Genomic DNA, 11,879 nt, shown 5'->3' with positions numbered 1-11,879 from the left:
CCTAAGTAGAAGAAGGATCTGATTTAGAGAATGTTGGAATTTTGAGTCCTTCCCTTTCAACCAGAGGCATGATGGGTATAAACAAAAGTAAGAGTAAGGAAGTGTGACAAAATTGACCTGTTTCTGCCTAAACTCAACCAACAGCAAGGGAAACTAACAACATCTATAAAGTATGGGGAAATAAGGCTAATGAATGGCTCACGCTTGGCCATATCTTGGGGTTGTCCATGACCATGAGAAAATAAAAGCCTTTAGCTCAGAATCATAACCCACGTAAAGTGGAAATGATGGTATGGGTGTAGAAGTTGTGAAATAGCTGGGACTAAAGCCATGTTTGGGATCTCCTGTGGACTTGCTGTGGCCACAGTGGTGGGGAAAGTCCTGTGTGTAATGAGTGGAGATGCAGAGGTTGAGAGCACTGGTGGATTGGGGAAAGGACTGTTTCAAGAGAAGAAACAGCTTTGGGCTGAGATTTCAGACAGAGGCTAGTGGTGATGGCACCAGCTCCCTCCCACCAGCTCCCTCTCCAGGCCAGATAAAACCATTCACTCTTCCTTGGAACTAGACCAGAAAGCACAACTGGGCCACTCTAGGTGGGGGATCCAGGTGAGATATGGAGTAAGCCTGACAGAATAGAGGACTCTTTTCTTTCTCCCAAACTCCCATAGAAATGTACGATGCCCCCAAGGCTCTCACATTTGACACCATTTTATAGTAATAGAAAGGGAGTAAAATCTGAAAGACTGAGCCTGCAGAGACTGAATCACCCGAAACGACTATGATATCAGCTATGATTGGGAGGAAAACTTTGTATAGAACAAAGATATAAGCTGGAGGGAGGCTGTTTACATCAGAAAAGACTGAAAAGTTATTATTTGGTGAGGTTAAGTTGCCACCACTACCCACTGGGGTGGACTTTGTCACAAAAATCAGATGAGCAAATATCATTTTTATTTATTTTTTGTATATCTAAGTTATCCTTTCAGCAAATTTGAAAGCATGCTATATGGCTATGTGATTTGGTATTTTCTCCTCTCCAAACTAAGCCCTTTCAGATTAGGGAACAGCATATCCTTCTGTTTTTTCTTTTCCTGCTGGCTCAGCTCACAAGTGGCCTCAGCGGGTGCCCGGGAATAGTTGTTGACACACTGCCCTGAGTTCTACTGAAGGGAATGAATCTCTCTTATACCTTTTTCCAGCCAATTAGGGGAAAGAATATAACACACTCAGGTGATTCTTTTCGGAACAATTTTCTTTCCTCACATCTGTCTTCTTGGTAAGTGTTGGTTTGGGAATCAAATCTGGCCTTGATACAGCCTCCTCTGACTGTGTTGTAATCTGGGGAGCAGCTCCCAAGCCAGACAGGCCAATTAGTAGTGCATCTAATTTTTGTAATTTCCAAAATCCTCCATCACAATAAGGCTATTACAGGAAAATTAACCTCTAGCAGTTGAAATTACTCAGTGTGGCGTTTATCCAGGAGCAGGAAACAAAGCTGCCTTACAAGAAAAAAAGCATGGGCTTTCTTTACCTTTCAAACGACTATGTGAAAAGTCAGCCAAAATGTGGGCACCTTGTTGTTCCACTAACTTTTACGTTCCTTTGGCAACCAGACAGTGCAGGGCAGGCTTAAATGAGCAAAGCAGAAGAGTAGACTCATCAGTCAGTTTTTCACCCAATGGCCTTGGGTGAATGAACATGAAGAACTGAAAATAGAATAGATTCAGTGAAAGGAAGAAAGAGAATAGCTTCTAAAACAATGTCTGACACATAGAGGACTATTAATTGAATGCTGCAATAAATGAATAAAGATTTGAAGTGGATATGTGCCAGGCAACCCTATAGGTATAGTCTTAAAGAATTGACCATAACTGGATTTTTTATATAAATCATATCTTGTGTTAAATGCTGTTAATGAAATACACCACAAGTTGTTTTTATTATCTATATATATAAAAGGCTAATATGCTAAGTGTCCCTCCGACCATCCAACTGGTCGCTATGATGCACACTGACCACCAGGGGGCAGACACTCAATGCAGGAACTGCCATGACACACACTGGCCATTTACAAAGAAACAGCACCGCGGACCTGGCGCCGACAAAGCAACACTCAGCTTCCCCCAAGTGGGACACAGGCCCTGCCACCACCCTAGAGCAACAACCCACCAAATTGCAGCCAACGCTGCCAAGACCCCATGGTGCAAAATGCTGGCCCACAGCCCAGCCCAGCCCAGAAACAGTCACTGTGGGAGCCAGGTAATGATGTCACATAGCAATGCCTGGCTTCCTCTCCCTAGCAACTAGCCTCTCTGAAGTTTTTTCAGTCCAGGAACACGACTTGCTTATAACCAGGTGGAAACATTTTATACTTTAACCAAATGTCTGTGAAGCGTTTTCCCGTGCCTCATCTCATTTGATCCTCACAGAAGTCCTGGAGTAGGTAGATAGGAGACGCAATGGAATCCTATTTTCTTTTCATTAGCCAGAAAACAGAGATTTAGAAAGTTTAGAAACTTGACCCAACTGAAAAGGAGTAAAAAATGGTGGACCTTGAAAATGACTTTAGGTTTTCTCACTGTGCAGAATACAGTCAAACACTGCTGCAGTTAAATATTTTACCCTTTCTTCTCCCTGCGTGATCTACAATAATAATCTGCTTCATGTTGATATTTACTGCTGTGTTGCTGACAATTACCTGAAAGAGAAGTTGGGGTGCTTCACTGGGCTGGAAAAAGTTTAGATACATCAGAAAGCAGGTCTAATTAAACAAGTTTATTCTATATATATATGGCTAAGTTGACTCGCACATGTGCAATACATATAAAGCTCTCACTGACACCAATTGCACACGTGTGTTTTGATCTGTCATTGTCGACCGTGAATTTGGTTGACACTTCTATTATAGAGAAAGAGCAAGTAGCAATATTAAAATATTTCTTCTAATTAATTTCCTTACATGTGCACGAATCCGTGCACCAGGCCACTAGTGTTTTAATAAGGGAAAATCTGTTTTGCAAATCTATGATTTTGTTTATTGACTTATTTATTTTAAAACACAGCCCTTTAACTGACCTGATCTCTCAGGCAATAAAACCCAATGAGGAGCTTTCACACTTCACATCCTGGATCAAAGCAGTAAAATACTCCTGAAAACTCCTTTCTTGAGACAGGTGTACAGGAACCATTTACTTCCTTTGCTAGTAGCCTGCAACTAACCTGCTTTAGAGTTTCAAGGAGCTACCCTGTCTAAAAACATAATCTGAAGTTCTGAATTGTATTTCTTCAACAAATAAACCTGTTTAAAAATCCCCTTTACTGTAAGAGAATTTAGTAGAAATCTCCACTGATGATCTTACTGGTAGTAAAGGCACCCACAGAATGTTCAAATTCTTATTGGCCCTACCCAATACTCTCTCCAGAATGTAAACTTATTGTCACATTTACAAGCCTGGTCAATGAGACCTAGGAGCTAATCACTGTTTCTCTGGCAACAGCCAGTGATCAACTAAAATCCTATGAAAAGCAAGAATGAAAAGATGTCTGAGACAGGATATTAAAAGGAATAGTGCTTTCCAAACTTCAGTGGGCATACAAATCACCCAAGGATTGTATTAAAAACATAGATCCTGGCTACAACGTCTGGGATGGGGCCAGGATTATGCATTTATAACAAGCTTAAAAATAATGCAGATGATGTTGGCCAGGGGACATGTTCTGAAAATAAAGGTACTAGATACGTGACACCTATTTGAAATCCAAAATAAAACTTGTAGAGTTCAGTCTCTTTGCTTTTTTATTTTCCTCTTCTTATTGCTATCTGTGTAAGCAGCCTAAATGTCAGCTAAAGAGCACTCAGCTGCAAACATTTGTGGCTATGAGGGAGGGCTGGGAGTAAAAATAATTTTTTTTTTGCATCAAGTAAATATTATGCTTCACATGGGACCAAATGATGCAGAGTTCTGTGATCTTACTTTTGGGCTACCCTGACTGAAGCTGTGATATTCAGGGAAGTTCACCTTTACAAAGCTACTGGGAAAATGCTGCTGAGATGAGCATTAATCAGAAGGCTGCAGGAGAGTCATCCTAAATGACTTCCCTTAAAAAATGGTAGTAAATAATCAGCAATATTCAGGTTGCCCCTATTTAAAGGTGTGCAAAGCACTTTGTATATTTTATGCCAGGAACTCTCATGTTACTAAATAATAAAATGGAAGACAAATACTTCAGTGTTATCAAGGTGTAGGCATATCCTACATCTTTGTTGTCAAATATGAACATTAATGGGCAAGAAGACCAGCTCACCCTGTGGGGTCAACAGCCAAGCTATGAATGAATGACAAAGGTCTGAGTTTCCTAAGGGACAGGCTTAGATATTCTTTCCTGAAGCTGATAGGGAATTTTGGACTGGAAAGGCGTGGTGTTTCCCTGTGTAGGATGGTCTCCTGGGCTCTTGTCAGGTAGAATCCAAGAATGAAACCACAGATGAAAGATGATATAGTAAAGGTGGAAATTTATTGGAGAACAAGTACAGACTCCCACGTGGGGAGGAGGAAAGAGTTCCACCGAGTTCCTTTTTCCATGGTTTATAAAGGCTGCAGATCTTTGTGCCTTGATATCCCCTCTGATTGGTCACCATCCCCTTCTGATTTGGTCACTATAGCAACTCCAGAGCTCAAAGGTTGAACCTCACATGGGACATATGAGGCTCTCCTCCCTCATTGTTCTCCTGTTACCTCTGGGCCTTCATCCTCCTTTATTTTGTAAATATCGACCTTTTGCTACTCCCAGTTCCCTTATCTTATGGAAATGATGTAACTGCTGTCTCTCCCAACTCCTAGTCTTATGGAAATGTAACTTCTCCCAGCTCCCTTGTCTTATGGAAATGTAACTTCTGCTACTCCCAGCTCCCTTGTCGTATGTAAATGTACCCTTTTTCAACTCTGTATCCCTGTGTTATTTTTCCATGAACACCCTTAATTTTAAAAAATACCTAAGCCTGCCTATTTCACCCCTAAAAATTCCTATTTCAAAGCCATTAGAATATAAAAAAAAATTGTCATAAAACAGCAATCCTTAGCAATGTGTAAACTGAGGAGATTTCTATAGGTCTTGTATTTACTGAATTGTCTTTCCACAGAAAGGACAGAACCAGAGAACGCCCCAGAAGGGTATATACTATGAGTTATACTTTGTTGTATACTCTTTCTATCAATAATTTAAAAAGTAAAAGCAAAAGCAAAAACAATCTGTAGAAAAGCAGATTGAACTCAGGAATTTCCAGAAATAAACTCTATTCCACATGGTAAAATATTTTGTATTGAGAGTAGACGATCCAGCCTTATGTCTGCAAATTTACCTTAAATATAAGGCAAAAAAACCCACCAGAAGCATGGGTAGGGCATGCATGCATATTTGAAATCTATAGCTCTAGATTTGAGAAGAGAATTCTAACAGCAATTAAAGAGACAAGGAGTAAACCAGGGCAGGGCTAGATGTATGGTTTTTATTTAGTGACTAGGAAATTGAGTAAAAAAACCCTGCAACATAAAGAAATGGAAAATAAAGCACTCAAACTGTAGATAAAGAATATACATTTTAAAAAATATTGCAAAAAATAAACTAAAAAAATATGTTACTTGTATTCTCAAAAATGTCAAAGACATATGGGCTATCCTATATAATAAAACCCTAATATGCAAATCAACCAAATGGTGGGTGGAACAACCAGCAGAATGACCAGCCGCTCTGACATGCACTGACCACCAGGGGGCAGACGCTCAATGCAGGAGCTACCCCCTGGTGGTCAGTGCGCTCCCACAGGGGGAGCACCTCTCAGTCAGAAGCCAGGCTCACTGCTCCTTAGCACTGCAGCAGAGGCGGGAGAAGCTCCCACCACTGTCGCTGCAGGGGGAGCGTCGCTCGCTCAGCTAGAAGCCATACTCATGGCTGGCGAGCACAGCAGCAGTGGTGGGAGCCTCTCCCACCTCCACTGCAGGCAGACAGTAAAGAGCAAGGGGTCCCAGACTGCGAGAGCCCCATACTGCGAGAGGGATGTCTGACTGCCTGGGGATCAGGCCTAACCTGGCAGGTGGACATCCCCCAAGGGGTCCCGGACTGCGAGAGGGTACAGGCCAAGCTGAGGGACACCCCCACCAGTGCAAGCATTTCATGCACCAGGCCTCTAGTCCTATCTAATAGACAAACATAGTAACTGACCATACCTTCGCTACGTCTCCCATTGGCTAATCAGCAAGATATGCAAATTAACCTCCAACAAAGATGGCGGCTAATTTGCATACATAGGTGCGAAGCAGCGGAGCGAAGACTGAAGGCTGCTCCGGCCAGAGCAGTGAAGGCTTGAAGGCGGCTCCGGCCAGAGCGAAGGCCTGGGTCCCAGGTGGCGGAGGAAAAACCGGTGCTGGCAGCCAGGGGAAGGGAAGGCCTGTTGCACGAATCTTTTCGTGCAACAGGCCTCTAGTATATAATAAGGGATTACAAGTAAAATAGTAAAACAATAGATTAATATTTGATATGGAAAGAGGTTTGCTGAGAGGCACATAGATTTGTAAAAAGTAAAATTAAAATAGATTTTAAAAATCTAAAAGTATAATCACAGATTCAATGTCATTATGAAAGCATAAAAGAGAATTTTTAAATCCACCAGAAATTGAACCACTGTTATGGAGGGCAAACTTGAAAATATTTCAGAATTTATTGAAAAAGAGGAAAGAGTAAAGCAAAATCCTGGTGACATATCTGAAAGAAAAAGAAAAATGATCTAATATCTAGATAATTGCTGTTTATGAAAAAGAAGACAAATCAAATGGAAGCAATAATTTAAAATATAACAGAAAAAAACTTTCCTACACTGAATAAAGTCATAATTAAGCTGATTTAAAACATCTTTAAGTACATGTGGGAATACAAGTAAAAGACTAACTTTCACATTTAACCTGGTGACATTTCTAACTTTGAATCACAAAAAGAGATGACTACAAGCTCTGTTCTTTTTGTTGCTGAAAAAAAAAAACTACTTCAAAACATAAATAACTATTTTATTATGCTCACAGATTCTGTGGGTCAAGCATTTGGAATGAGCTCAATGAGAACAGTATCAAAGACAAAAAATGCACCTGAAAATTAAAGATATTATTTAATTCCAGCTTTTGCAATAGGGAAATGCTCATTAATGAGGAGCATTACAGAGAAAAGAAAGGGGTTCTGGGGTTTGAGAAGGGCAGGTAATCAGAAGAATCATCCATGAGTGTTATGGGAGTCATGAGTAAGGATGGAGAGGACCTTATCCTGGGCAATGTGAGGGCAGGAAGATCCTTTTCAGTTAGTTGTTTCCTGGCATAGCAAAGGTGGAAGGATTTCTCGACAAGCACTACTTTCTGGGAACACAGGGCTCAGATAATATTCCACACTGTTAATGGCTTATCTCTGCCCCACATCATCTGGGAACTTAACTGCGAATATTTGGTGACTGGAGATGACCCCATGGCTGGAATCATCTGAAGACTTCTTTATTCACACATGCGGTGCCTTTGCCTGGATATCCTGAGAGTAAATGGAATGGCAAATGGAAGTGTGGCCTCTCTGGAGCTTGGCATCCTCACAGCATGGTGGCGTCAAGATGGTTGGACCTACTCTGTGGCAGTTCAGGGCTCCAAGTGTGCATTTTCCAAGGAAACCAGACATAAATTAAATTTCCTTTTGTGATCCAGTCTTGGTGGTCACATAGCATACTCCCACCATATTCTAGTGATCCAAGCAGTCACAAGCCTGACAAGGTTTCAGATAGAGGTAATAGAGTATTAAGTCTGAAATCTTCAGGGCAGGCTGACATGCTGGAGAATCATGGAAGAGTGGATATTGCAGCTCAAGTCAAAAGGCAGTTTAGCATCAAATTCCTTCTTTTCCCCGAGGAACCTAGTCTTTCTTTTATGGCCTACAACTGATTGGATGAGGCCCAACCACATTATAGAGGGTAATCTCTTACTCAATGTCTACCGATTTACATGTTAATTACATCTGAAAAAAAATCTTCACAGCAAAATCTAGACTGGTGTTTGACCAAAAACTACACACCATGACATAGCCAAGTTGCCACATAAATTTATTCATCACTTTGTTGTTCTTGGCTCCTGGCTCCACCCTCTAAGTCATTCTTCCTTTTCCAAGGAAAACTGAGTTTGCACATGAATAGTGTTCTCATGCTGGGAGTCCAAAAGACTCTGTATACTTTGTTTTGTACTGTTTGCACTGTTTCTGTTTCTTGTTTTGCCTCCTCTTGCCCCTCCTTATTGTGTACAAACTAACTCTCAAAAATGTGCCCTATACTGTTCTACTTGTGCTGCATGAATTAAGGCATTTAACCCTTACAACAGCCCTAGTAAATAGATATAACTATTACTTCTGTTCAGGGCAGAAAATGAAGCAGAAGGAGAGTAACTTGCACAAAATCACACACCCTGACTCAGAGCTGGGATTGTAACCAAATATTTTGTCTACACACTTGCAGCTACTACGCAATCCTGTAACGTGCAGGCAAATGCTTCTTTTATTGGATTAATGCACCTTCCCTCAATCAACAGTGACAGCACACTAATATTTTGAAATAACTTTTTAAAATGTGATGTATGTGGTGGAGGCAATCATGTTGGCTATGAGAATCAGACGTCCGTCAGCTTTAGTTAGAGCTTATGGGAATGTCTCGAACAAGCAAGGCTGGTGAACAAATAGACTGTCTTTATGGGGGGCGGCCATGGGGAGCAATGGCACAGGGAACTTGGCTCCAAACAGCCTACTGACTAATTGTGTAGCGCCTACTCCAGAGCCGGGCAGGATCTTCCCATTTTATTATTTCTCTCTGTTCTTTGAAGAGAGAAGAAAAGATACATTAAGAGGCTGTAGCAGCAGTCATGTGTTGTTTAATTACTGTGCAACTTACATCCAAATAATTGGCCATTCTCCTGAATTCTTAATAGGTTGCCAAAAAAAAAAAAAAAGTCAAATTACAGAGCAGGAAGAAGAAACTAATAGGACACAATTTAAACACGGTTCCTATTTTTGGATCTTGGTTTTTTTCTCCTCCCCACTCCCTTTGATTCCTCTGTTGTCCGTTTTCCTATTCTCTTTATCTTTCTAAAAAAAATGAAAACAAGTCTGTACATATGTTTCCTCCCTTTCTTTTCCAACAAGTTGGCACTTGAATGTCAATAAGTCAAAAGGGAAGAGGAGACAAGACAAGCATGTGAAATTTGAAGGAGGTAACTACTTTGCACTGGAAAAGCATGAAGGGCTCTAAAAACTGTCCCAGATTCCAGAGGGTATTCTCTCCAAGTACCCACTGCCCTGCCTGAAATCAGAGCAGATGCCTCTGCCCGCCAGCCATCTGTTTGGACATGTGCAAGGGCATCCTATGGTTTTTGTATGAGATCTATTTGTCTGCTTCAACAGTGTGGCAGGTTGGGGAGATGACAACTAAGTTCAAAAGGAATCTGCCCTCACCCACTGATCTCCTGCATATCCCCCTCCCCACTTTTATTTGCCCCAGAAGTCTGTGCACAGATTTCCAATGGAGTGTTCACACTCTATGTAATTGCCTCACACCTAAAATTCAACCTCTGGAATAGGGGACTGTAGTATCCAGAAAGCAAGAACGATACATTAAATCAAAGGTGCTAGAAAGAGAGCATCATTTTTAACCAGGTACAAGTCTGGGTCAAGGACCAAAAAAGCAATATCCCCTTCCCAGAGACATCTGGGAATATCCCTAATATCTCCCCTTTTCCTCAGCATTGCTCATTTCTGGTCCCCCTATTTGAACAAGATATTGACTCAGAGTACATTTAGTGACATTTACTATGCACCTCTCTCTCCAGGCCCCTCATTTAGAATGAGCTGTCCAGGAAAACTTGGTAATGAGCAATTAAATGCCACCCTGCATACTCTTGCTTAATTATCTTGTTAGGGACACGCTGTAGCTCATTGCATCTAAATGCAAATGTTCATATTTGAGATTTTTATTGGATTTGATAAGGCAAATGATTACTACTTCAGATAGAAAGAGGCTGCAGCTGATTAACTGTAAGAGCCGATGGAGCGATGAGACAAATATTTCCGGATTCATTTACAATAGGCCCTCCTCCCCTTGTTAGGTTTCCTTTCCTGAGATTTGCCTTCTCCTCTTGTGCTGCCAGGCTCATGTTGCTGAAGAGGAAGAGGAAGATAAAGAGAAGATAAAGATTGAAGAGTGGGATGCAATGAGGCAGCAACCTGGCGGGACGGGGCAACTTGCCCCAAGACTGGGGCATATTGAGTCTGGATGCTAAACATCATATCAATGATTTTCAAACTATGGACCATATTTTATAGCATCACACACACATGAGATCATGAGATGAATATCCTATATATAAAATTTCATGAATCTATACTTACTCGTATTATTGTACTCTATTTTTTTCTATTTTATTCTGCTCTATTCTATTTTTTTTAATGTTTAAATGCAGGTTACAGTTCATTTAAAAGATTTTATAACCCAATAAGGAACCTTGATCCTCAGTTTAAAAAAAAAGAAAAAAGAAAAGAAAATTGCATTAGATGCTGCTTCTGATCATGGTATTTCTACGTTTTATTAAGTTCCCAGTGAATGATGGAAACAGTGTTCCCACACAATACTGCCAGCCCAAAGTGCTAATTATACAGGGTCAGCCTAAAATCAGATAAAGCAGCAGGACTGAAGCAGCAGTACAAGTGTGCAGTGAAATTTGCTGAAGATGGCATGCTTGGCAGCAGAATGTATCCCTGGTGTGTTGGCATTGTGTCTAAAATGATGCCAGCTTCCAAGGGCATCTTACATTCACAAATGTAAGTGCTGGCTGTGTTTCTTGGGCACAACTCCCTCTCTCCATCAACTCTGCTTAGGCAGTTAGACCATGAGGGTCTAATGAGGTGAGATGACATCGTGTTCCATGCTGGCGATGGCTATTATTTTTCTCGATACCTTCTCAACTGAGTTTGGCATCATTACCTTTCACGATACCCTTTTATGGTAGACAGGTTTATTTTTCAGTTAAACCTAGCTTGTCAATCAATATGCATCTTTTGTCAAGACCAGACCTCAATTAATCTAGAGTCCAATATTCTATCTTTTTTTAAAAAATATATTTTATTGATTTTTTTACAGAGAGGAAGGGAGAGAGATAGAGAGCTAGAAACATCGATGAGAGAGAAACATCGATCAGCTGCCTCCTGCACGTCTCCTACTGGGGATATGCCCGCAACCCAGGTACATGCTCTTGACCGGAATCGAACCTGGGACCCTTGAGTCTGCAGGCCGACGCTCTATCCACTGAGCCAAACCGGTTTCGGCCCAATATTCTATCTTAACTAAGATAGAATACAGAGAAATTATAAACTCCTGGGGAAGGAAAGGAATGAGAGATGGCAAAAGAGGGAAAGTGGAAAGAATGTTGATTAAATTCCTTCTCACTGAGACATAATATCAGACATATTTTATTTAATACTAATAACCCTATTTAAATGATGGTAATTAATTCTATTTATTTGAAAATGATATTCAAGAAGGCCGAGCTAAATTTTTCAATGTTAGTAGGTGATGTGTACTAAAATATAGGTCTGGCCATTATTCACAATAGCCAAGATGTAGAAACAACCTAAGTGTCCATCAATGAATGAATGGATAGAGAAGTGATAAATATATAGATAGATATAGATACAGATATATAACATATATATATATTTTTTATATCTATATACACATAATGGAATATTATTCAACCATGAGAATAAAGGAAATCCTGCCATTTGAAACAACTTGGATAGACCTTGAGGATATTATGCTAGGT

The sequence above is a fragment of the Myotis myotis genome, unplaced genomic scaffold (assembly GCF_014108235.1).
Source record: "Myotis myotis isolate mMyoMyo1 unplaced genomic scaffold, mMyoMyo1.p scaffold_m19_p_3, whole genome shotgun sequence".
NCBI classification, from domain to species: Eukaryota; Metazoa; Chordata; class Mammalia; order Chiroptera; family Vespertilionidae; genus Myotis; species Myotis myotis.
This window is presented reverse-complemented; position numbering follows the sequence as displayed.